Source organism: Schistocerca americana, chromosome X (assembly GCF_021461395.2).
Source record: "Schistocerca americana isolate TAMUIC-IGC-003095 chromosome X, iqSchAmer2.1, whole genome shotgun sequence".
NCBI lineage: Eukaryota > Metazoa > Arthropoda > Insecta > Orthoptera > Acrididae > Schistocerca > Schistocerca americana.
The window spans coordinates 177,220,515-177,247,589 of NC_060130.1; the positions used below are offsets into that span (position 1 = coordinate 177,220,515).

General features: G+C 44.9%; 1 protein-coding gene and 1 non-coding gene across 2 annotated transcripts in view; both read left to right on the forward strand.

Annotated features, from left to right (window-relative positions):
• Window positions 1-27,075, forward strand: part of LOC124555893 — a 354,617-nt gene that overhangs the window by 78,922 nt on the left and 248,620 nt on the right. The window lies entirely within an intron of this gene.
• Window positions 17,670-17,795, forward strand: Trnar-gcg. The gene is made up of 2 exons: window positions 17,670-17,706; window positions 17,753-17,795. It is a non-coding gene; the product is annotated as a tRNA-Arg (tRNA).

A 27,075-nucleotide genomic window follows, 5' to 3' on the forward strand; every position in this document is an offset into this window, starting at 1 on the left:
CTGTGCACTATGCGACTTAACTTCTGAGGTTATCAGTCCCCTAGAACTTAAAATTAAACCTAACTAACCTAAGGACATTACACACATCCCTGCCCGAGACAGGATTCGAACCTGCTACCGTAGCAGTCGCTCGGTTCCAGACTGTAGCGCCTAGAACCGAACGGCCACTCCGGCCGGCCTACTGAGTGGATTTTATAGCTGACGTGCTGTTCTGGAAGATTTTAAAAATACCCATGTACAGCTGTCATAAACTAATCGTTGCAATCAAAATGATTTCCACCCACAAATTTCTTTACAGGTGGAAACGGGTGGAACCAGAGCGTGTCAGATCTGTAGAACAGGGTGGATGTTCCAGTACGTCATCTTACAAACCCTAGAATTTCCCACTGTTAACGAGAATTTGTGTGAGAGCGCATTCTCCGGAAGACAGATAATTCCCTTGTTTCTGTCGGAGACCAGAACTCTTCTCACCTATTTTTTCCCATCATTTTCGTTCAGGTGACGACTGCAGTAGCTTATACTTGTTCCTTTACCCTTCGAAAGGAAATCAATAAGCAGCATCCTTTATTCGTCGCACATGATAGTGACTATAATCTCCCAGGCGGATGGAAACCACTTCGCCTGTTTTTACTCAGGACCACCATCTTCCATTCACTGCTTTGATTACTGTTTCGCTACTGCCGTGAAGTGGTACATTCACGTCACGTAGACGGTACTGTATTGGCTTACAGCATCAGATGAAATACTTTTGATTACCGAGAAATTGGATTTCACATTTTTGATCAGCATTCAACAAAAACCGGTACCCTTCCTTCACAAATCTCTCCTACAGACAATTCATGTAAAACTCGATACTACCCTGTCTTCTGATGGAGTTAGTTGTGTCATACATCTTTAATCAACATGTTGTAGAACAGTGTTTCCATCAGTGGTTGCAATGTTGGGACGTTCTTCTTGTAGATCATCTTCACGGAAGTGCTGCCATATTTGAATTATTCAGCTGCCTAATTCATAACTATCGAAAATGAAGTAGCAAACTCCTTATAATATTTCAGAAAGATTGGAAGAATTTTCGTTGGAGATAAATAGTTCAAAATAAATAAATTCACAATGGCATCGTTTTCAAATTTACCATCATGAACGAAACACAAACGAATGTATTAAATAGTGAAAGCAAGGTATTATTCAGATCGAATTTTCACAAGAAAAAAATGGCTCTGAGCACTATGGGACTTAACATCTGAGGTCATCAGTCCCCTGGAACTTAGAACTACTTAAACCTTACTAACCTAAGGACATCACACACGTCCATGCTCGAGGCTGGATTCGAACCTGCGACCGTGGCGGTCGCGCGGTTCCAGACTGAAGCCCCTAGAACTACTCGGCCACACCGGCCACGAATTTTCACAAGAGAAACTTTAATGCGCAGCATACACCAACGTAACCAAAATATAATGATATCGAATCAACGCAATCTGTATGTCAATTCGAGAGCTTTTCACCCCGCCATTTTTAAATCGTTATGTCATGAAGCCACCAAGACATCATTTAATTTTTATGCCCTAGGGTGCTCTATTAAAGATGATACATGGGAGAAATCGACAAAAATACTGTCTCATATGAAGTTATTATCGTCGGCGTTATAATCTTCAGTCCGGAGACTGGTTTCATGCAACCCTATACGCTAGTTTAACCTGCGCAAGCCTCTACCTAACTTCTATAACGTGCGTGAGCGTACTTTACATACATAGGCCCAAATTCAAACCAAATTGCAACTCATTTAAAGAGAAGAATGTTAATATCAGTTTCTCTCCTAGTAGCAAATTACAGCAAAACGTGATCCATGATGTAAGTCTTTCCTATGCCCCCTAAAGTAAATCAGAAATATACAGGCTCCAGTGCGATTCGTACCCAAAACCCTTCATTGGTCAGACAGGGAGAAATTTCAAGATTAGGTACAAAGAGCACCTCGATGCCTTAAGGCTTGGAAACTTGACCAAATCTACATTTGCAGTCCACAATGCAGAAGAAAACGATTCAGTGACAAACACTGAAAGCAACATGAAAAATATTACATTTAGTAGAAAAAGGAGTCACTATGAATATTTTAGAGGAAATAAAAATGCATACACACAAAAACACTTCCCCCTGATAATAACCTTAATGAGCAGACCGAATGGTTAACACTCCTTTCCTGAAAACTTCCAAAAGTACTTTTTATACTCCAATACAAATAATATTTGCACACCTATCTGCAGAATAATTAGCTCATCTTATAATATTATACGTACCTACAACAGTCAGTATATTTTTTGCTCTGGATATTGATAAATTTTGCCGCGCGGAATTAGCCGAGCGGTCTCAGGCGCTGCAGTCATGGACTGTGCGGCTGGTCCCGGCGGAGGTTCGAGTCCTCCTTCGGGCATGGGTGTGTGTGTTTGGCCTTAAGATAATTTAGGTTAAGTAGTGTGTAAGATTAGGGACTGATGACCTTAGCAGTTAAGTCCCATAAGATTTCACACACATTTGTACATTGATAAATTTTAGTGTATTATTATCATCATCGGTGTTCAAATGGTACATAAGGATTTCACACGTTTCTTGCCCACATTTGTATCTCTATCGTTATATAAAATAAGTTTGTAATGCTATAATTCACAAAATCCCATGTATTAATCGTTTCTGTCTGCATTTAATGGGCCGGCCACAGTGGCCGAGCGGTTCTAGGCGCTTCAGTCTGGAACGGCGCGACCGCTACGGTCACATGTTCGAATCCAGCCTTGGGGATGGATGTGTGTGATGTCCTTAGGTTAGTTAGGTTTAAGTAGTTCTAAGTTCTAGGGGACTGATGACGTCATATGTTAAGTCCCATAGTGCTCAGAGCCATTTGAACCATTGGTTGACGGGCGTCTGCGCTCGACGTACGGCTTGAAGACATCCTTTCTCACCACTCGACCAAAGATAAGAATTCTCTGGTAGGCGATAACATGGGCTACAGATTCTGAGTCATACAAGTGATTCGCAACTCGCGCACTGGTACATCAGAAAAATGGTTCATATGGCTCTGAGCACTATGGGACTTAACTTCTGAGGTCATCCGTCCCCCAGAACTTAGAACTACTTAAACCTAACTAACCTTAGGACGTTACACACATTCATGCCCGAGGCAGGATTCGAACCTGCGACCGTAGCGGTCGTGCAGTTCCAGACTATAGTGCCTAGAACCGCTCGGCCACTTCGGTCGGCGGTACATCAGAGGAGCGACATTTTAACAGAAGGCTTTCGTCCTGCATTCGGTAAGATTATGGCTCAAATCCCCAACTGGACATCCCGCGTAGGTTTTCCATTGTTTTCCGAAATCAACTCTGGAGGGTACAAGAATGGAATGTTAATCAGGAAACAACTAGGTTTGTTCACAGATCCGTTCTTTCCGAGAGCGACGCACTTGTACATACCGAAAAGGCACGATTCGAAAGGCGGCGTGAACTGGAGGAAGATCATCTGAGCCGCATGCGAGCGTAGGTTTCGATTAAGTCTGGTGGCGCCTTCCGTATGCAGAAAAAAACAGGTACGAGATGTTTTGGTAGGGGCGTTGTTACATGCGGGGCCAGTGCAGAGAAAGCTGCGGTGTGCTGTGCTGTCATTATGGCGCATCGGCCGACGTTACCTCGCTCGGTCGCCCAGCTGCCGGACAGGGCTTCTTGCCCCTCTGTTTTCTTCTCCCACCACACTTTCTCTTCGCTTCCCTAGAATCTGCTGTTTTACGCCCACGTCCTGTTCCGGTTTAATTCAGATCTGTGCAGACCGACAGCAGCTTCACTGTCATTTATCACTGGTGACACGGGTTCCCAGGTAGATGCCGTGTTTCTTGACTTCCGCAAGGCGTTCCATACAGTTCCCCACAGTCGTTTAATGAACAAAGTAAGAGTATAAGGACTATCAGACCAATTGTGTGATTGGATTGAAGAGTTCCTAGATAACAGAACGCAGCATGTCATTCTCAATGGAGAGAAGTCTTCCGAAGTAGGAGTGACTTCAGGTGTGCCGCAGGGGAGTGTCGTAGGACCGTTGCTATTCACAATATACATAAATGACCTCGTGGATACCATCGGAAGTTCACTGAGGCTTTTTGCGGATGATGCTGTGGTATATCGAGCGGTTGTAACAATGGAAAATTGTACTGAAATGCAGGAGGATCTGCAGCGAATTGACGCATAGTGCAGGGAATGGCAATTGAATCTCAATGTAGAAAAGTGTAATGTGCTGCGAATACAATACAGCAGGTCAGCAACTGGAAGCAGTTAATTCCATAAATTATCTGGGAGTACGCATAATGAGTGATTTAAAACGGAATGATGATATAAAGTTGATCGTCGGTAAAGCAGATCCCAGACTGAGATTCATTGGAAGAATCCTAAGGAAATGCAATCCGAAAACAAAAGAAGTAGGTTACAGTACGCTTATTCTCCCACTGCTTGAATACTGCTCAGCAGTGTGGGATCCGTACCAGATAGTGTTGATAGAAGAGATAGAAAGATCCAACGGAGAGCAGCACGCTTCATTACAGGATCATTTAGAAATCGCGAAAGCGTTACGGAGATCATAGATAAACTCTAGTGGAAGACTCTGCAGGAGAGACGCTCAGTAGCTCGGTACGGGCTTTTGTTGAAGTTTCGAGAACATACCTTCACCGAGGAGTATATTGCTCCCTCCTACGTATATCTCGCGAAGAGGCTATGAGAATAAAATGAGAGAAATAAGAGCCCACCCAGAGGCATACCGACAATCTTTCTTTCCACGAACAATACGAGACTGGAATAGAAGGGAGAACCGATAGAGGTACTCAAGGTACCCTCCTCCCCACACCGTCGGGTGGCTTGCGGAGTATGGATGTAGATGTAGTAGATGTAGATGGTGAAATAGCAGACAGTATTTGGGAATAGTTGATATTTATATGTAAAAAGAATAGCTCGTTCTATTTAAACTCAGACATCAAAAATCAGAGTCAGTCCTAACGCACACCTGGTGCAGCGGCGCTCGACTCTAAAATTGCTGGTTCTAATCCTGGTTAACAAGCTCCTTGTTCAGGCCTCGAAGGCCCAAGAGATGTCGACCGACCGCCGTGTCATCCTCTGCCTTCCGGCGCCATGCGGATGCGGTGTATGGAGGAGCAGGTGGTCAGCCGTTTTCAGATGTTGGATCCGCTACTTCTCATTCAAGTAGCTGTTCACTGCACCTCGAACCAGTCCTCCTACCAAGGAAAATCTTTAGCAGTACCGGGAATCGAATCCAGATCCTCTGCGTGGAAGCCATCTGCGCTCAGCACTCAACTACTGAGGCGGACTTCCAATCCTGCTAAGGCAACAAAATTTCTCCGCTCGTATTCGGCCTGTAAGAGGAGGAGAATGTACATGTGCGTCAGTGAAAAATACCATCAAAAACGTGTTAGCATGTTGACGTAATGTGCTGTTCCAGTCTCTTCTGTACCTAAGGTCCATCACCGTTCCCTTTGGATCCCTACGTAATTCGGTGCTCTCCGATACACACGATCGAACAGCGGAGGAGTCGTACTCAAGCGTCAACTTTAGGTTACAATATCTCCGGATGTAATTAACATTTTACAATGCAACAAACGGCACTGATTACGTGTTTGTTTATATGTTCAGATGTGCTAACAAAACTAACGGGGTTCCATTTAAAAAAAACGTAGGTTTGTTTTAAAAAAACATACTTCCGTGCATTTTTTAATGGTTTGTATTAACCAATTACACTAGCCTCTCTCCTCACGTTCGGTCTGTGGAATCGATTCGTCAGTATTTGATGTGGTTTACGAAATATGTATATCCAGCGGTAACGTTAGGTGACTCACCCAGTATATATATAATTATTTACAATCTGTATAAATAACGATAAAACTATGGTACATACTTAAAATAGGCGAAAACAACTGCGAAAGTGTTGCCAGTGCAGAATTGTGTATCAGAACTGATCTCTCGATTATGTCCCATACATGTTCGATGGGACTCATGTCGGGCGATCTGGGTGGCCAAATCATTCGCTCGAGTTGTCCAGGATGTTCTTCAAACCAACCGCGAACTGTTGTGTTCTTTTGAGATTGTCATCGATAAAAATTCCGTCGTTATTTGGGAACACGATGTCCACCGTGCAAATGGTCTACAAGTAGCCGAACATAACCATTTACAGTCAATGATCGGTTCAGTTGGACCAGACGACACAGTATATTCCATTGATCACACAATTATGGATCCACCAGCAGCTTTCACAGTGACTTGTTAACAACCTGGGTCTATGGCTTCGTGGGGTCTGCGCCACACTCTAACTCTACCGTCAGATCTCACGAACTGAAATCGGGACTCATCTGATCAGGCCACGGTTGTCCCGTCGTCTGGGGTCCAACCGTACTGGTCGCTGCCACAGCTCATTAACGCCAGATTTCGCCGCACTGTCCTAACGGATGCGTTTGTGGTACGTCCCACACTGATTTCTGCGGTTATTTCACGCAATTTTGCTTGTCTGTCAGCACTGACAACTCTACACAAACGCCGCTGCTCTCATTAAGTGAAGGCAGTCAGCCATTGTGTTGTCCGTGATCACTCTTGACATTGTGGATCTCTGAGTATTGAATTCCCTAACGATTTCCGAAATGGAGTGTCCCATGCACCTAACTTTAACTACCAATCCGCGTTCAAAGTTGTTTATTTCCGTCGTGCGGCCATAATCACGTCGGAAACCTTCTGATACGAATAAACTGAGTAGAAATGGCTCCGCCAGTTTTTTCTTTTTTTTTTTTTTTTTTTTTTTACTCTCGAGTCAGAAACATACAAATTTACAGTAGCCATACACATCAATATAAATATATATATATATACTTTGCAACCTCCAAGGCGCTTGGAATGGCTTGCAGGAGATCAATCTTCGTGCAGGATGTAGGGCGCAAAAGGCACTGGGGCATGTGGCTTGTGGTTTGTTCTTGTCCACAATCACAGGACGTATCTTCTGTTATGAAGCCCCATCTCTTCAGGTTGTCTCTGGATCGTCCAACTCCTGATTGTAATCTGTTTAAAGATTTCCACACCAGCCAACTCTCGTTGTGTCCAGGTGGTAGTTTTTCAGCTTCTGGCGTCTGCAGGTGAGGCGTCGACTTCTTCCATAACTCCAGCCTTGGCTTCTCTGGTGAAATGGTGAGCTTCTCGGATGTTCTCAGGAAGCTCTTTCGCGATCTCAGCCGTTGCCGTGGTGGATTATGTCCGTGCAGTGGATGGGCACTGTTCTGTTCCACTTTCAGTCTCTCCTTGTTGTCAGCCACTGTTCTGCGTACCCATGGTGGCGCTATTCCAGCCAGGCAGTAGAGCTTATCAGTTGGGGTAGGTCTTAAGCAACCTGTGATCAACCTGCAGGTTTCGTTGAGAGCAATGTCTACTTGTCTGGCATGAAATGACCTGTACCAGACCGGGGAAGCATATTCAGCAGTAGAGAAGCACAGTGCCATTGCAGAACACCGAATAGTTTGTGGATGTCATCCCCACTGTGTCCCCGCTAGTTTGCGAATTAGGTTGTTTCCAGCGGAGATTTTCATTTTGGTGTTCTTGCAGTGAGTTTTGAATGTCAGAGTTCTATCGAGAATGACTCCCAAGTATTTAGGTGTGTGATGATGCTGGAGTTGGATGCCTGACCATGCAATATGCAGCTCACGATTAGCTTCTCTGTTCCTTAAATGAATGGCACACACTTGTGTCTTCGAAGGGTTTGGTCTGTGTTGGTTCCGATTGTAGTAGCTTGACAGTGTTCTAAGTGCTGTTGTCAGGTTTCTTTCCACTCTTTCAAAGCATGAGCTCCACCAGTGCACTGCCCTTTTGTAGCTTGTGTACGTCATACTACTGCCAGTTGTTTCTATGCATATCACTATCCCGTAACTTTTGCCGCCTCAGTGTAAACAATAGTTTGTGGCTGCCATTCCCTGGTAGCTGGGTAGGCGTGGGAGAGTGTGGAAAGCAGGCCGCCGCGGGCTACGAGCTTGGCCGTGGCGGCAGCCCCGGCGCGTGAACTTGGCAGCAACGTCGCTGCGTGCTTACACGCACAAGCAGAGCGTGAAGGGAGAAGCGGCAAGTTAACACGCGCCCACCACACACCGCGAGCGGTTCGCAGCCGCAGTAGCCTCGCGGTTACGTCACAGCGTGGACCAATACTCCAAAAGTTGCGTTGACGTCCGGCAAGTATGATGCTGCAAAACACTGTGTACTCGACAAATTAACAGAGAGCCGGGCTCAGAGAGCTGTTTGCGTACCGTCGCGTACGACGACGGTATTTGATTTACCACTATCGGTTGCGAGCAACGGCTCGTCCTCGAGAGGTACACAGGTAGATAACTTAAAAGAAAAGACAATCGTGAATTTTAAATTCCATATAAATCGACGTTCATCAAAGATATAAATTTGATGACTAACCATATCTCTGACACACGAATCAATATTGTAACATTCGTGCAAAAATACACTACTGGCCATTAAAATTGCTACACCAAGAAGAAATGCAGATAATAAACGGGTATTCATTGGACAAATATATTATATCAGGACTGACATGTGATTACATTTTCACGCAATTTGAGTGCATAGATCCTGAGAAATCACTACCCGGAACAACCACCTCTGGCCGTAATAACGGCCTTGATACGCCTGGGCATTGAGTCAAACACAGCTTGGATGGCGTGCATAGGTACAGCTGCCTATGCAGCTTCAACACGATACCACAGTTCATCAAGAGTAGTGACTGGCGTATTGTGACGAGCCAGTTGCTCGGCCACCATTGACCAAACGTTTTCAATTGGTAAGAGATCTGGAGAATGTGCTGGCCAGGGCAGCAGTCGAACATTTTCTGTATCCAAAAAGGCCCGTACAGGACCTGCAACATGCGTTCGTGCATTATCCCGCTGAAATGTACGGTTTCGCAGGGATCGAATGAAGGGTAGAGCCACGGATTGTAACACATCTGAAATGTAACTTCCACTGTTCAAAGTGCCGTCAATGCGAACAAGAGGTGACCGAGACGTGTAACCAATAGCACCTCATAGCATCACGCCGGGTGATACGCCAATATGGCGATGACGAATACAAGCTTCCAATGTGCGTTCACAGCGATGTCGCCAAACACGTATGCGACCATCATTTTGCTGTAAACAGAACCTGGATTCATCCGAAAAAATGATATTTTGCCATTCGTGCACCCAGGTTCGTCGTTGAGTACACCATCGCAGGCGCTCCTGTCTGTGATGCAGCATCAAGGGTAACCGCAGCCATTGTGTCCGAGCTGATAGTCCATGCTGCTGTAAACGTCGTCGAACTGTTCGTGCAAATGGTTGTTGTCCTGCAAACGTCCCCATCTGTTGACTCAGGGATCGAGACGTGGCTGCACGATCCGTTACAGCGCTGCGGATAAGATTCCTGTCATCTCGACTGCTAGTGATACGAGGCCGTTCGGATCCAGCACGGCATTCCGTATTACCCTTCTGAACCCACCGATTCCATATTCTGCTAACAGTCATTGGGTCTCGACCAACGCGAGCAGCAATGTCACGAAACGAGAACCGCAATCGCGATAGGCTTTATTAAAGTCGGAAACGTGATGGTAGGCATTTCTCCTCCTTACACGAGGCATCACAACAACGTTACACCAGGCAACGCCGGTCAACTTTTGTTTTTGTATGAGAAATCGGTTGGAAACTTTCCTCGTGTCAGCACATTGTAGGTGTCGCCACCGGCGCCAACCTTGTGTGAATGCACTGAAAAGCTAATCATTTGCATATCACAGCATGTTCTTCCTGTCGGTTAAATTTCGCGTCTGTAGCACGTCATCTTCGTGGTGTAGCAATTTTAATGGCCAGTAGTGTATTATGTTATGAGGGACGTTCACCTGAGTTTCCAAGGGACCTGTGGTAGTAATCGCAGACACCATGATGTCCGTGGGCTACGTAAACATTAGTTCGGATCACGTGCACCAATTCAAGCTTGATGTCTTTTCCTACGGCGATGGAATCTTACAGCAGAAAATCTGTTCGCGTCACAAGTCCAGAATCGTGCAAAAGTCGTTTGAAGAGCATGATGATGAACTCATATTGATCTCTTGGTCACCGAATTCGCCAGATCTGAAGCCGATGGAACACGCGCGGGACGGTATGGAGCACCAGCTTCGCGCCCACGAACGAAAGGTTTGTAGTTTACTGGGATTGAGTGGAAGTGCGCAGACATCTGACGCGACACATCTACGGAAACATCTCAAAGCTTTGTCGATTCGATGCCGCGGACAACTGTCGCCGAATGTGGGCAAACAGCAAACATTTTACGAAACTGGTGGTCCTAATGTTTTGGCTTATCTGTGTGTGTGTGTGTGTGTGTGTGTGTGTGTGTGTGTGTGTGTGTGTGTGTGTGTGTGTGTGTGTGTGTGTGTGTGTAGTGTGGTGGGTAAATTACTTCTGACTCAGATTCTGAATATTACCATTAACTCACCTGGCATTGTACCCGTCCTCGCTGTCTGTGGAGAAACAGCAGCCGTTCACTACCCATTGGCATGTTGCGAAAGAAAATTATTCCGCGGTTGCTTTCCAACAGTCCGCTATGTTGTAGAGCTGGGAGTGTTTTCTGTACACCACGTACATTTCTGTGGTTGCTCTAGGACAGCGCAAATGTCTGTTGGGTTCCTTTCACCCGAGGGAGAGGGGGAAACGTCACCTGCGAACGGCTTGTGGCACTTTTCTGCAACCAGCTAGGCGAAAGCCCGCCACGCCCTATTTACTGCTTCCTGAATTGCAACAACGCATGTCACAGACAGAAAAGTTTACAAAAACAATCAAAAATGTATTTAAAGAATTCTGAAGGTTTGAGGATAAAGTTGTACACCACCTACTATGTTATTCGTGTGTATGACCAGAATCGTCATGCTTATAGTTGGCGAATATGTCTTCCGTTCTAAAAGTAGATATGATAGAACAACTACCGTTTATTATACACGTTACTGCAAATAAAAATAAATTTATTCGTTATTTATACAATATTGAGGTATTACTGAAGACATGAAACGTATTCGCAATTGCGAATGTGGGCAACCATTAATTGTATAATGGAATGATGACAATGAAAATTTGTACACATTAAATGCATTCTCAATTGCGAATAATGACAACCTTCAGTTGTAGAATGGCATGACACAGTGAAAATTTGGGCCGGATCGGAGTTCGAACCCGGATTTCCCGCTTATCGTGAGCAGTCGCCTTACCATTAGGATATCAGAGCACGCTCCACGGCGAGACCCAAATTTCTACATGTCGTCAACTGTGTCTACAACCTGTACTCCCACATTGATTATGTATATTCCCGTAAAGGGGAGATGTTTAATTGAAAGTTGCTTGTCTAGGCGCTCAGTCCGGAACCGCGCGACTGCTACCGTCGCAGGTTCGACTCCTGCATCGGGCATGGATGTGTGTGATGTCCTTAGGTTAGTCAGGTTTAAGTAGTTCTAATTTCTAGGGGACTGATGACCACAGATGTTAAGTCCGATAGTGCTCAGAGCCATTTGAAAGTTGCTTGCCCGGCGAAAAAATACCATACTCCAGCACCTTCGTTGTTCAGAATTACGATGCAATGTTCCTTCGGACATACATGTCAAAAGGAATATTACATCGTAATTCTGAACAACAAAGGTGCTGCAGTATCGTATCGAAAGTATCGGGTGATCAAAAAGTCAGTAAAAATTTGAAAACTTAATAAACCACGGAATAATGTAGATAGAGAGGTAAAAATTGACATGCATGCTTGGAATGACATGGGGTTTTATTAGAACAAAAAAAAAAAAAAAATACAAAAGTTCAAAAAATGTCCGACAGATGGCGCTTCATCTGATCAGAATAGCAATAATTAGCATAACAAAGTAAGACACAGCAAAGATGATGTTCTTTACAGGAAATGCTCAATATGTCCACCATCATTGGTTCAAATGGCTCTGAGCACTATGGGACTTAATATCTATGGTCATCAGTCCCCTAGAACTTAGAACTACTTAAACCTAACTTAACCTAAGGACATCACACAACACCCAGTCATCACGAGGCAGAGAGAATCCCTGACCCCGCCGGGAATCGAACCCGGGAACCCGGGCGCGTCCACTATCATTCCTCAACAATAGCTGTAGTCGAGGAATAATGTTGTGAACAGCACTGTAAAGCATGTACGGAGTTATGGTGAGGCATTGGCGTCAGATGTCGTCTTTCAGCATCCCTAGAGATGCCTAGAACCGCTCGGCCACACCAGCCGGCCCTAATATCGTGTCGAACGTCCTTTCGCTCGGTGTAGTGCAGCAACTCAACGTGGCATGGACTCAACAAGTCGTTATAAGTCCCCTGCAGCAATATTGAGCCATACTGCCTCTACAGCCGCCCATAACAGCAGAAGTGTGGCCGACGCAGGATTTTGTGCACGAACACCATAAATATTCGATGCGATTCATGTAAGGCGATCTGGATGGCCAAATCATTCTCTAGAATCGTCCAGAATGTTATTGAAACCAATGGCGCACAATTGTGGCCCAGGTGACATGGCGCACTGTCATCCATAAAATTTCCATCGTTTTCGGGAATATGAAGTGCATAAATGGTTGCAAAAGAGCTCCAAGAAGCCGAACATAATCATTTCCAATCAATTATCGGTTCAATGGGACCAGAGGACACAGTTAATTCCGTGTAAACACAACCCACACCATTATGGAACCACCACCGACTCGCAGAGTGTTCAAAAACATGTGTGAAATCTTATGGGACTTAACTGCTAAGGTCATCAGTCTCTAAGCTTACACACTACTTAACCTAAATTATCCTAAGGACAAACACACACATCCATGTCCGAGGGAGCACTCTAACCTCCGCCGGGACCAACCGCACAGTCCATGACTGCAGCGCCCTAGACCGCTTGGCTAATCCTGCGCGGCACTTGCAGAGTGCCTTGTTAACAACTTGTGTCCATGGCTTCGTGAGGTCTGCGCCACTCACGAACCCTAGCATCAGCGCCGGCCGAAGTGGCCGTGCGGTTAAAGGCGCTGCAGTCTGGAACCGCAAGACCACTACGGTCGCAGGTTCGAATCCTGCCTCGGGCATGGATGTTTGTGATGTCCTTAGGTTAGTTAGGTTTAAGTAGTTCTAAGTTCTACGGGACCTCAGAAGTTACGTCCCATAGTGCTCAGAGCCATTTGAACCATTTGAATCTAGCATCAGCTCTTACCAATCGAAATCGGGACTCTTCTGACCACGCCACAGTTCTCCAGTCGTCTAGGGTCCAATCGATATGGTGACGAGCCCAGGAGAGGGGCTGCAAGAGGTGCCGTGCTGTTAACAAAAGCACTTACGTCGGCCGTCTGCAACCATAGCCCACTAACGCCAGATTTCGCCGCACTGTCCGAACGGATACGTTCGTCGTACGTTCCACATTGATTTCTGCGGTTATTTCGGTCAGTATAGCTTGTCTGTTAGCACTGACAACTCCACACAAACGCCGCTGCCCTCGGTCGTTAAGTGAAGGCCGTCGGCCACTGCGTTGTCCGTGGTGAGAGGTAATGCCTGAAATGTGGTGTTCTCGGCACACTGTTGACACTGTGGAGCTCGGAATATTGAATTCCTTAACGATCTCCGCAGTGGAATGTCCCATGCATTCAACTCACATTCAGCGTTCAAAGTCTGTTTATTCCCGTCGTGCGTCCATAACCACGTCGGAAGCCTTTTTACATGGATCACCTGAGCTCCGAGAAAGGACTGTCCTTTTGTACCTTGTATACGCGATAAAATCGTTATCTATATACAGGGCTATTACAAATGTTTGAAGCGATTTCATAAATTCACTGTAGCTCCATTCATTGACATATGGTCACGACACACTACAGATACGTAGAAAAACTCATAAAGTTTCGTTCGGCTGAAGCCGCACTTCAGGTTTCTGCCGCCAGAGCGCTCGAGAGCGCAGTGAGACAAAATGGCGACAGGAGCCGAGAAAGCGTATGTAGTGCTTGGAATGCACTCACATCAATCAGTCAAAACAGTGCAACGACACTTCAGGACGAAGTTCAACAAAGATCCACCAACTGCTAACTCCATTCGGCGATGGTATGCGCAGTTTAAAGCTTCTGGATGCCTCACGGTTTAAAGTTTACGGCCCCTTTTTCTTCTGCGAAAAAAAACGTTACAGGACACGTGTATCTGGACATGCTGGAAAATTGGCTCATGCCACAACTGGAGACCGACAGCGCCGACTTCATCTTTCAACAGGATGGTGCTCCACCGCACTTCCATCACGATGTTCGGCATTTCTTAAACAGGAGATTGGAAAACCGATGGATCGGTCGTGGTGGAGATCATGATCAGCAATTCATGTCATGGCCTCCACGCTCTCCCGACTTAACCCCATGCGATTTCTTTCTGTGGGGTTATGTGAAAGATTCAGTGTTTAAACCTCCTCTACCAAGAAACGTGCCAGAACTGCGAGCTCGCATCAACGATGCTTTCGAACTCATTGATGGGGACATGCTGCGCCGAGTGTGGGAGGAACTTGATTATCGGCTTGATGTCTGCCGAATCACTAAAGGGGCACATATCGAACATCTGTGAATGCCTAAAAAAACTTTTTGAGTTTTTGTATGTGTGTGCAAAGCATTGTGAAAATATCTCAAATAATAAAGTTATTGTAGAGCTGTGAATTCGCTTCGATCATTTGTAATAACCTTGTATGTGCATATCGCTATCCCATGATTTTTGTCACCTCAGTGCAAATCTCATTAGAGAGAAAGCAACGGAAGAGATTATAAATGATGTTTTCCAAAGAATTAGTAGGTGGTTCTCAGAAATAGACTTTCCCTAAGTTTTAAAACACACCATATTCAGTTCTGTAGAACAAATAGTCACCAACAATTTATGTAGCAGATGAGCAGCAGTCAGTGAATAGGGTAGAATGTTCTAAATTTTTCGATGTACGCCGGCCGGAGTGGCCGTGCGGTTTTAGGCGCTACAGTCTCGAGCCGAGCGACCGCTACGGTCCCAGGTTCGAATCCTGCCTCGGGCATGGATGTGTGTGATGTCCCTAGGTTAGTTAGGTTTAATTAGTTCTAAGTTCTAGGCGACTGATGACCTCAGAAATTAAGTTGCATAGTGCTCAGAGCCAATTTTTTTTTTTTTTTTTTTTTTTTTTTTTTTTTTTTTTTTTTTTTTGGATGTACATAGTGATGAAAACTTGAACTGGAAGAATTACATTACTGAGATTCTGAAAATTTAAGTTCAAATACTTTTGCTCTTCGTGTAATTGTTAATCTCGGAAATAAACAAATTAACCTCCCAACATATGTTGCACATTTCCACTCAACAACGCCTTATGAGAAAACTGTCTAGGGTAACTCACCTCTTAGAAAGTATTGATTGTACAAAAGCGAGGAGTGAGAATAATATGTGGTGATCACCCGCGGACGTCATGGAGCTCTCTCTTCAAGGAGCTGAGCGTTTTAACTGCGCCGTCACAATACATATATTCGCTAATGAAATTCGTCGTAAACAATCCATCAAAATTTAAGAAGAACATGGATGTTCATACCCACAACACTAGAGGTGAAAATGACTTTTATAACTCATTATTAAATCTTTCATTGACTCGGAAAGTAGTTCAATATGCTGGAAAAAAAGTCCTTGATGATTTGCGCAATAAAATAATATATCTGACATATAGCAAACCAAATTTTAGAAATAACCTAAAATCAGTTCTCTCGGACAGCTCCCACTGTTTCATAGACGAATTTCTATTTAACAAACAAACTAGAAAAAAGAACCGCTTGTTGAAGAGTATAGTTGCGTAGTTGCGTGTGTGTAAAAAAAAAAATTACCTGTCTGTTGGTGCATACATATCCTGTACACTGACTCTTTCCACATCATTTCAATAAAAGAATCGTTAAACCGGCATATGAAACATGTAACTAACTAAGGAGGAGTTTCCATTGTTAAATGTCCCCCATTCTCATTTCTTTTCACAACGGTCTCAGAGTCAACTGGCACAGCAGTGAAAAATGGCAGCTAGAGACGCAACGGAATGGAACGTCGCTAACGCGCCGTCATCTGGAAGAAGGGTTGCTTTGAACTTCCTGTAGGACGTGGGGGGACCCAATGTACATTCCGGCCACTGAGAGGATCGTTCCGTCATCAGTGCCTTCCGACTTCTTTTTGATGAATCGATACAGCATATCATAAAAAGTACACAGAATGAAATGGTAGTAATGGAATAAAAAAACCCCACTTAGACCGTATCGCTAGAGGAGCTGGGGCAATGAATGGTATCGTGTATGCCAGACGCGCTTTTTGGGCTAAAGGTGTTCCTTTGAACGATTTTTAGTCGCGTTTTTGGGGCCTTAATTTCATCACGGATAAAATGACAACACGCATTTTCCACAATCTTATAAAATTCCTCCAACGAGAAGTCGTCCCGAGCTTAGCGCATCCCTCCTGACGTGTTCACTCTTATTTCTGAAGCGCGGAACAAGTTCGTGCATAACTGCCTCCGATGTTATCGCCCTTGCGAAAATATTACAAGTTATAGGCAGTAACTTCCAAAGTGCGGGTTTACCCAGTATGCCAAACAAATATGACAAACATTGTCTCAGGTTTTGGATATCTGCAGGCTTGGCATTCAAGTACATTTGTAATGCCTTCCCATATCTTGGTAAAGAGGAAGGCCGACCAGACAACCGGGCAGAATATATCGTTCTTCACCTCATGGAGCGACTTATAATCCAAGGAAGGGGCGTGACAACAGCCTACTTCATCACATCCATTCAACTTGGCAAGAAACTTCGTGAGATGAAAACGTCGTTAGTGGGGACAATGAACAAGATCCGCCGAGGAATCGCTAGCTGGGAGATGAAGAAGAATTCTAAAATAGAATGAGATTTCCACTCTGCAGCAGAGTGTGTGCTGATATGAAACTTCCTGGCAGATTAAAACTGTGTGCCGGACCGAGACTCGAACTCGGGACCTTGCCTTTCGCGGGCAAGTGCTCTACCAACTTTTTTTTGTATTATTATTTCTTTTTTTAATCTCATTTTGTTCTATATTGTTCGTTGAATTTGTTCGTAGCGGACGTCCGATGACACTCGTTCAGGTTGTTCGTTGATCCGTTTACTTAATTTTTTATTACAGAGGGTAGCTAAACCCTCTGACCGAACACGCTGAGCTACCGTGCCGGCATAACTGAGCTACCCAATCACGGCTCACCCACCGGCCTCACAGCTATACTTCTGCCAGTACCTCGTCTCCTACCTGTGAGGACGGGGCGTGAGTCGTGCTTGGGTAGCTCAGTTGGTAGACCACTTGCCCGCGGAAGGCAAGGTCGCGAGTTCGAGTCTTGGATCTGGCACACAGTTTTAATGTGCCAGGAAGTTTCATATCAGCGCACACTCCGCTGCAGAGTGGAAATCTCATTCTGGAAACATACCCCAGGCTGTGGCTAAGCCATGTCTCCGTAATATCCTTTCTTTCAAGAGTGCTAGTTCTGCAAGGTTCACAGGAGAGCTTCTGTAAAGTTTGGAAGGTAGGAGACGAGGTACCGGCAGAAGTAAAGCTGTGAGGACGAGGCCTGAGTCGTGCTTGGGTAGCTCAGTTGGTAGAGCACTTGTCCGCGATTGCCGGCCGCGGTGGTCTAGCGGTTCTGGCGCTGCAGTCCGGAACCGCGAGACTGCTACGGTCGCAGGTTCGAATCCTGCCTCGGGCATGGATGTGTGTGATGTCCTTAGGTTAGTTAGGTTTAAGTAGTTCTAAGTTCTAGGGGACTTACGACCTAAGATGTTGAGTCCCATAGTGCTCAGAGCAAGCTCCCGAGTTCGGCACACAGTTTTAATCTGCCAGGAGGTTTCAATTCTAAAATACATTCCATCATTGTCTTGAAAAGGTCATATAAGCCAGATTATACGTTGGCAGTGTACCAAGGAAAAAAGAGTAGAAGAGTCATTATTCTCAGCAGACTGTTATCTTGAAGTGCCAGTGAGCGAAGGAGAAGAAAAGAAACCAGGAACTCTTACTTTCTATAGTATTTATTATAAATTTCAAGTTGAGACCTCTACCCGTTCCTGAGAAAAAGGGGTCTTAACAATTGGACAGACAGACAGACGAACAACAAATAGCAAAAATATATATATAGTAATTATAAATTAGGGTCCGCCCAGTTAGCCGTGCGGTCTAACAGGATTGGGAAGGAGCGCCTGGTCCCCGGCACGAATCCGCCCGGCGGACTTGTGTCGAGGTCCGGTGAGCTGGCCAATCTGTGCATGGTTTTTAGGAGGTTTTCCATCTGCCTCGGCGAATGCGGGCTGGTTCCCCTTATTCCGCCTCGGCTACAGTATGTCGGCGATTGCTGCTCAAACAAGTTCTCCACGTACGCCTATACCACCATTACTCTACCACGCAAACATAGGGGTTACACTCGTCTGGTGTGAGGCGTTCCCTGGGGAGGGGCGGGGGAGGAGGGGGGGAGGGTCCATCGGGGGCCGACTCGCACAATAACCATGAAAAAGTGGTTCGGTGTGGAGCGGCGGATGGGTGAAGTGGACTGCGGTAGTCGTCGTGGGGTTGTGGACCACTGCGGCTGCGGCGGGGACGGAGCCTCTCCGTCGTTTCTAGGCCCCAGGTTAACATACAATACAATACAATACAATACAATTAAAAATTAATGGTTATCTAATTTTCCTTTTCCTTGTATCGTGAAACCTTGCTTCTTGTCTAATTACATGACTCTAGGTCAATGGGAAGATCTCTATCAGAGTGAGTTTGCGAGTACTGGAATATGCGACATAAATGGCCGTATCTTTTGACTGCGTTGATCTAGAAGCTTAAAGTTGTCACGCCGCCGAGGAACTGTAGACCATAAATTTCAGCTTGATACCCCTGTCCATTTCTGAGAAAAAGTGGACATAACAGTCGGACATACAGACAGACAAGAAAGTGATCCTATCAGGGCTTTGTTTTTACCAGTTAAGGTATGGAAGCATAAAAACGAAAGAAGTGTCAAATTGGAAGGTACAAAGGAAACAACATCACCGACATCTGAAAGAAATATAGAAAGCCCTCCGCCGAAAATGTCTCCAAGAAGGTACCTTCTCAACTTATGAGTTCAATATTTAGAAACAAACGAGTGAAACAAACGAGGAAATGTTAGGAACAATTAGAAATAGGTCGCATTTCTGGGTAGATATGCAACATTTTGCATCCTAAGCTACAGCTTTGACGTAAAATTTTGATTGAAATGCATGGAAAAATATAGGTTTTTCTTTAACTATGTTGTGGAGTTTTGCAAATTTCATTATGGTTCAAACTGCCCCTTACTGCTGTTATAATGGCATCAAATTTTCCGTTATTCTAGTGTTAAACGCTTAAGACGGATGAAATTGCCAATTCAATGAAATTTGTTCCTCATCGTGATTTATCCACTGAGCTGAATACTCGTGACTGGTTCTCGAACCCACGTACGTACCTTTGGCGTTCATCTCTCTTCCAAATATGAACCATTTGTATAATGGTGCGTTCCACATTTACTGTTACTCTCTCCTCGACCAGATTATAAATGTCGTAATGTGATGCTCAGCTTTCTTTTTATCTGGTTGCAAGACATTGCTACGTCTTATAACAGGAAAGCGCAAAAACAACAAGAGAGGGAATTAAATGCTCGCTTGAAAACTAATGAGGGGGAACGAAGCGGCGGCATCGCGAAGTCGGAGTAGCCCGTTTGGGGAGCTAAATTCCCAAGACAGTTATCTCCACCAGGATCGCTGTAAAATAACAGGCTATTGAGATAGCGCGAGAACAATGGAACCGCGTTCCAGACGCTGAACAATGGCGCGTGTAGGTTGTTAATATGAGCCTTCTTGTGTAACAAGCGACTAACCATTGTCAATTTCTGAGCGCAGCAGACACAGCTAACGCTCTTTTAAGGTTCATTCTGAATTGCGCACACCAGAAATTTGATAGTCCTCACACACGGTCAGCGCTGCTTAGATAGATTTTATCTGTTTGGCTGTCAGTTATTTCAAACTGACATTTACAATTATGAAATACTTTGATCCCATACAGATGACCCTGTAGTCCTCCGGGAAAGTAAATAAAGGAAAGCTGCAGCCTTTAAGACTAACACCAAGAACTGTTTTAAGTCGTAAGAGGAGATGTGGACACAGGGGGGGGGGGGGGGGGGGCAGGTCAGTTATTGAAGAAGGAAAAGATTTTCTTACAGTCTTTAGTAATTCGAAACTGTGCCATTGTTTCTGAAGAACATGTGCCCGCCAAGGTATTATACGTTTCCTTATGTGACAGTATGAGCTTCATGATGCTTCTTCCTCTTACCTTATGAGGAGAGGGCAATATTGCATACAGCTTGGCTAACGCTGTAAAATTTAACCAGACCGGCAATCAGCCAAATCGCAGTGGAGAACGTAACTTACCTGTTGGGTGCCTTGGACCAACGGTCGTTCACCGGCGGCTAGATTAGATCTAATTTACTGCACAGTCTGGCGAGCTAATGCTCCACTTCACGGGAACAAGTTCCTGAACGAGATCTATAGCTCTTGCCTGTGTAGGATAGCCATTAATGCGATGTGAAAACAAACTGACACAATCATTAATGCAAAAATTTCTTTTATCATTACGGTATTTTATTTGGCTTCATGTTACTGTATGTGGTACGACCATGCCTTCATTCTATCAAAGAACCAATTGGCTGAGTGGGTTTGTGGGGGACCTAGTAATGTTGATGTAACTGATACGAATACCGTGCTATAATCACATCTTTGCCGGAACTTATTCTCTGTCTTGCCTGAAACGTACTGACGACGTGTTTTTTATTTCCTTGAATTATAAAACAACCAGAAATGTTCCGACACACGAGCACGGCTGTGGTCGTTGTTGTGCTGATGTAAGTTCGAGCATTACAGACACCTATCGAAGTAAATTGTCTGAACAAACTTAACTGATGTATCCATAACACCACTTTCAAATACACTCCTGGAAATGGAGAAAAGAACACATTGACACCGGTGTGTCAGACCCACCATACTTGCTCCGGACACTGCAAGAGGGCTGTACAAGCAATGATCACACGCACGGCACAGCGGACACACCAGGAACCGCGGTGTTGGCCGTCGAATGGCGCTAGCTGCGCAGCATTTGTGCACCGCCGCCGTCAGTGTCAGCCAGTTTGCCGTGGCATACGGAGCTCCATCGCAGTCTTTAACACTGGTAGCATGCCGCGACAGCGTGGACGTGAACCGTATGTGCAGTTGACGGACTTTGAGCGAGGGCGTATAGTGGGCATGTGACGTTTATTTCGTACCCGGTCACGATCAAAGGACCACCCTGTATAGTTTACTGCCGGCCTGGTGATTAGACACAGCACCGTTTGTCATATTTGCGTAACCTATTGTTATGTCACACTACTCTTCCTCACGGGCAATTTTCTATAAAATACCTGGTCTGAAGATGACTATATGTTTGAGACCAAATTCTTAAACATGATTACAAATAATTTTTGCGATCTTGACTAATGAAGGATTATTTATAAGAATCGCCGGCCGCGGTTGTCTAGCGGTTCTGCCGCTGCAGTCCGGAACCGCGGGACTGCTACGGTCGCAGGTTCGAATCCTGCCTCGGGCATGGGTGTGTGTGATGTCCTTAGGTTAGTTAGGTTTAAGTAGTTCTAAGTTCTAGGGGACTTATGACCTAAGATGTTGAGTCCCATAGTGCTCAGAGCCATTTGAGCCATTTATAAGAATCCGTGAATTTCGACATTTCTAGATCGCTTATTTCCTTTCTGTTTATGTCACGAAACAACAGTTAACCCAACTAATGAGGTTAAACCTGAAGGATGGGATGTTAACATGAATTGATTATCCCGTACTTCGTGGCGCTGTAGAAAGCAAAAGGCACCCGACGTGCTGATGCGACGTAGGACCGACGTAAACAGAAAAAAAGGTAAAACCCTTAAAGCTTCGGTGCCGGCCGTGGAATGCCGAGCCTCTCTCTTGTCGTTTACTAACGCGTATGGCGGAACTGGTCGTGAAACGCTTCTTGTTAGTGGAAGTTGTTCACACGTCTAGCCCGTTGCGAAAATGTGTTAGCAGTCCAAATAAGTTGTTTCGTCAGGGGTACATTAGGTAACGCGCCAGATGAACTGTCTCGTGTGAAAGACGCTGCGAGAAAGCGACAGAGGCGCAGCTTCCTGGACTGCTCTCCTTCAGCTGGCGTTCTGGTGCGATGGCGGTGCTTTCAGTCAGGCTAAGTTCACATGACGAAAATAAGACGCGCCTCTTCATACTGTGCGTTTAGACATCTACAACAGATCATATGAGCTCGCGTTAATGCCGCTTTCTTGGAAAAAACCTCTAGACATGTGCGAACGCGCGTTGACGCGCAGTTAGAAAGATACAGGACGCCCGTATGCTGCTCAGTTGATCACACGTTACCGTACTCGCGTATTTTCTATGTATTTCTGTTACTTCTCTCTGCTGTACGTTGCAAAAATGAGTGAAACCGAAATCGAGAAAATCGACATCAAGCTACTAACTGACGAAAAACGGCAAGCATATTGGAATATTGCGTCGGAACTGCATAAAGATAAAATTTTTAGACGACGGGCTTGGGAAAAATAGGTTTCATACTTATGTAAAGAACTGTTTGACAGAGAAAAGGCAGATTAGTTGGACAGAATTCATTTTGTTGAAGTGTGCCATAGTAAAGAGTAGCAATCAATGCTGAGCCACATCTTTGCAAAAATATATTCTGTGATAATTATAAACTCCACATCAAGGAAATAGCTGTGTTGTCTTAAGTCACGTTGCCTCCATTAGCTATTGTCATCCAGCCAAATTTTTCCAAAAAACTTAGCTTTTACGCTTATAAATACGAAACGCATCCACATGGCATAAAATTGATTATAACAAGCACCGGGGTCCCTATACCCTAACAAATACTCACTGACTCTTTCTCTCCATTAATCATCATAATAACTGCCTCATTCTATTACAGAATGCATCATAAATGTCGTAATTGTCATCTCGCGTACCTCAAAAACATAAATTCCATTATCTTGTTACAGCATTAATCATATTCGCTGTCTTCCTCTCAATATATCCTTCAAATAACAATTCCCTGCTCTGTTTTCGTACACTTATTCCCACGTAAACAACACTTTATACCTATAATCGTAAATATTACAGTAGCATTGCTACCTCAAAATAGATCCTGAAAAACTTCTTACAGCAAAATACCTATTATTCTTCTTTCCAGAAAACACAATTACTCATCCTAAGAGTCTGTATATCTCATTAGTAGTGGTAAAAAGTGTTAAATGTCTGTGTATTATCATCACTGCCCGCATCTCGTGGTCGTGCGGTAGCGTTCTCGCTTCCCACGCCCGGGTTCCCGGGTTCGATTTCCGGCGGGGTCAGGGATTTTCTCTGCCTCGTGATGGCTGGGTGTTGTGTGCTGTCCTTAGGTTAGTTAGGTTTAAGTAGTTCTAAGTTCTAGGGGACTGATGACCATAGATGTTAAGTCCCATAGTGCTCAGAGCAATTTGAACCATTTGACCCATTATCATCACTGTGTATAAACAAAAATATTTCTCAAGTGAACAACACATTGCTGATAACCTGTGCATCCTCTCAAAACTGGTTTAAAAAATACTGTCAATGTTCATTTTATTAGCAGTTTGTTTAGCGCACGCGTCGTGGCAGCAAATCACTGGAGTTGTAGTGCGAAAAAATAGTTCAGATAGCTCTGAGCAGTAAGGGACTTAACGTCTGAGGTCGTCAGTCCCCTAGAACTTAGAACTACTTAAACCTAACCAAACTAAGGACATCACACACCTCCATGCCCGAGGCAGGATTCGAACCTGCGACCGTAGCGGTCGTGCGGTTCCAGACTGTAGCGCCTTTAACCGCTCGGCCACTCCGGCTGGCCCGATTCTTCTCAAAAGTTGTCTGCCGCGCGAAGGGAGTCGCTCTGGTGTGCGGTGCAAGAACAATGTTTATCGCTAACTGTTGCTCTGTGCTGTAACGCGCGAAATATTTTAGTAACAGGTGACATGTCGTTTACTTACTACTCAACTTCATTGTTATGAAGTACACTTCTGTTCATATCGTACAGTCGCCGTGATCAAATCAACATTCATTAACAAAATACACTATTGCATTGTTGGTGCGCCTCTGTCTGAGGTTGCAAGGGAAACCGTAACAACGGCCGCCACGCTAATAATCCATGGTGCTTCATATGTCGTGGTTACACTTACAAGGGAACCTCCCCATCGCACCCCCCTCAGATTTAGTTATAAGTTGGTACAGTGGATAGGCCTTGAAAAACTGAACACAGATCAATCGAGAAAACAGGAAGAAGTTGGGTGGAATTATGAAAAAATGAGCAAAATATACGAAACGAGTAGTCCATGTGGAAGATAGGTAACATCAAGGTGAGTATGAACGTACGAGCGCCGTGGTCCCGTGGTTAGCGTGTGCAGTCGCGAAACGAGGGGTCCTTGGTTCAAGTCTTCCCTCGAGTAAAAAGTTTAATTTTTTATTTTCAGACTATTATCAAAGTTCAGGCACTCACACATAATCAACTTCGCTCTCCAAAATTCCGGGACATGTTCAGATTTGCTTGGACATATGCAGGATTTGACGGTCTACACACGGAAAAATTTGAAAAATTCAAAAACTTATGTTTTGACAGAGCACAGGGAAAACTGCGACTGTGAAACTGTTGCATTCATTTGTTGCAGTTTATGTGGCAGACTCTTATGTTTTCATCACTTTTTGGTAGTGATTACCACATCCACAAGAAAATCTAAATCGGGCAAGGTAGAAGAATCTTTTTACCCATTCGCCAAGGGTACAAGTTAGGTAGGTCGACAACATATTCCTGTCATGTGACGCATATGCTGTCACCTGTGTCGTATAGAATATATCAGACGTGTTTTCCTGTGGAGGAATCGGTTGATCTACGAGCTTGCAATCAAATGTTTTCGGTTCCTATTGGAGAGGCCCGTCCTTTCGGCTACTAATCGCACGGTTTTGCGGTGCAGTCGCAAAACACAGACACTAAACTTATTGCAGTGAACAGAGACGTCAATGAACGAATGGACAGATCAAAACTTTGCAAAAATAAAGAAAGTAAACTTTTTCACTCGAGAGAAGACTTGAACTAAGGACCTCTCGTTCCGCAGTTGCTCACGCTAACCACAGGACCGCGGCGCTCCGGAGCACATGGCCTCCTAGATTTTGCCTATCTTATGCATGGACTACTCAGTTAGCATATTTTGCTTATTTCTTTCATAGTTCCACACAACTTCTTCTTGTGTTCTCTATTGATCTGTGTTCAGTTTTTCAAGGCCTATCCACTATGCCAACTTATAACTAAATCTGAGGGGAGTGCGATGGGGAGGTTCCCTTGTTAGAATTCTCAACACGGCGGCCACTGTTGCGCCTTTCCTTGAAGCAGCAGCAGAGAGGTGCGCGCCAACAGTGTGGGTACTTACCTTTCTACAAATAAGCTCATCTCGTAACTCACGGTACGTAACAAGCTGTGAGAACCTTCACGCTCGACCGAACAAAAGGTCTGACCTTATAATAAACTTGATCATTATGAGCACCTTTCTTTCTTTCGCTACTGCCTTTATCCCGCATTGTGCGCAGGGTCAAGTACGGATTTGTCATGGTGAATTTGAAGGGGTGGCCGGATGCCCTTCCTGCCGCCACCCCCTACCCCCCCAGACGGAATTAGTGTACCCCAGCTGTCTGCGTCTAGTGGAAATCGTGAAATTGTGTGAATGTGTTTCAAACGTCTGAGAGTAGTGTAACTGAGGCGGGATGTGGGGGGCCAGCCCAGGATTCACCTAGTAGGATGTGGAAAACTGCCTAAAACCCACACCCAGGTTGGCCGGCACACCGGCCGTCGACGTTAATCCGCCGGGCGGATTCGATCCGGGGCCGGCGTGCCTATCCGAGTCCAGGAAGCAGCGCGTTAGCGCTCTCGGCTATCCTGGCCGGTGATCATATTGAGCACCATATTTGATAATAATGTTGACGATCAACGAAAATTACCTCACTTGTATTACTACGTATTTATGTGTTAGGACCAGTTTCGTTCGTCGAAGACCTTCACCACAACTCGGCAACCTGAATATGTTCAACGAACGAAACTGGCCCTAACACAATAAACGTGTAAACCTACTGGTAGAGCTCATTTGGGTATTCATCAATCATTCACACGTCTGTCGTCTAGGGCATTAGTCTCCTGAAGCCGTTGAGATCTCACACGGAGTTATGTATGGCCCTTCTGAATCCATCGATTCCATACTCGCTTGAACATTAGTGAGATTCCGTCCAACGCGAGTAGCGATATCGCTGAATCATCAATAGGTCACGACAAGGCACGAAAGGCCTCGAGAAGTCACGATCCTGTCACTGTTCCGACACGTGCTGGTAGCCTTCTCCCCTTCTTACACAAGGCATGACAGAATCTTCTCACAAGCAGCTAATATTCGAATGCGAGTTCGGAGTGAAAACACCACTACATAATCTTTCCTTATACTCGTATACAGAATGTAAAAGGCGTTACTCCTCCCTGCCTTCTGCGGTTGCGAAAATACTAACATCTGCATATCGAAGCATCCACGGAAATGTGACGTTTGTTGCATGCCGCCTTCATGCTGTTGCAAATTTAATGGCCAGCAGTTTATACAGGGTGGTCCTTTCATCATGACCGGGTCAAATATCTCACGAAATAAGCGTCAAATGAAAAAACTACAAAGAACGGAACTTCTCTAGGTTGAAGGGAGAAACCAGGTGGCGCTATGGTTGGCCCGATAGATGGCGCTGCCATAGGGCAAACGGGTATCAACTGCGTTTTTTTAAATAGTAACCCCCATTTTTATTGCATATTCGTGTAGTACGTAAAGAAATAGGAATGTTTCAGTTGGACCACTTTTTCGCTTTGTGATAGATGGTGCTGTAATAGTC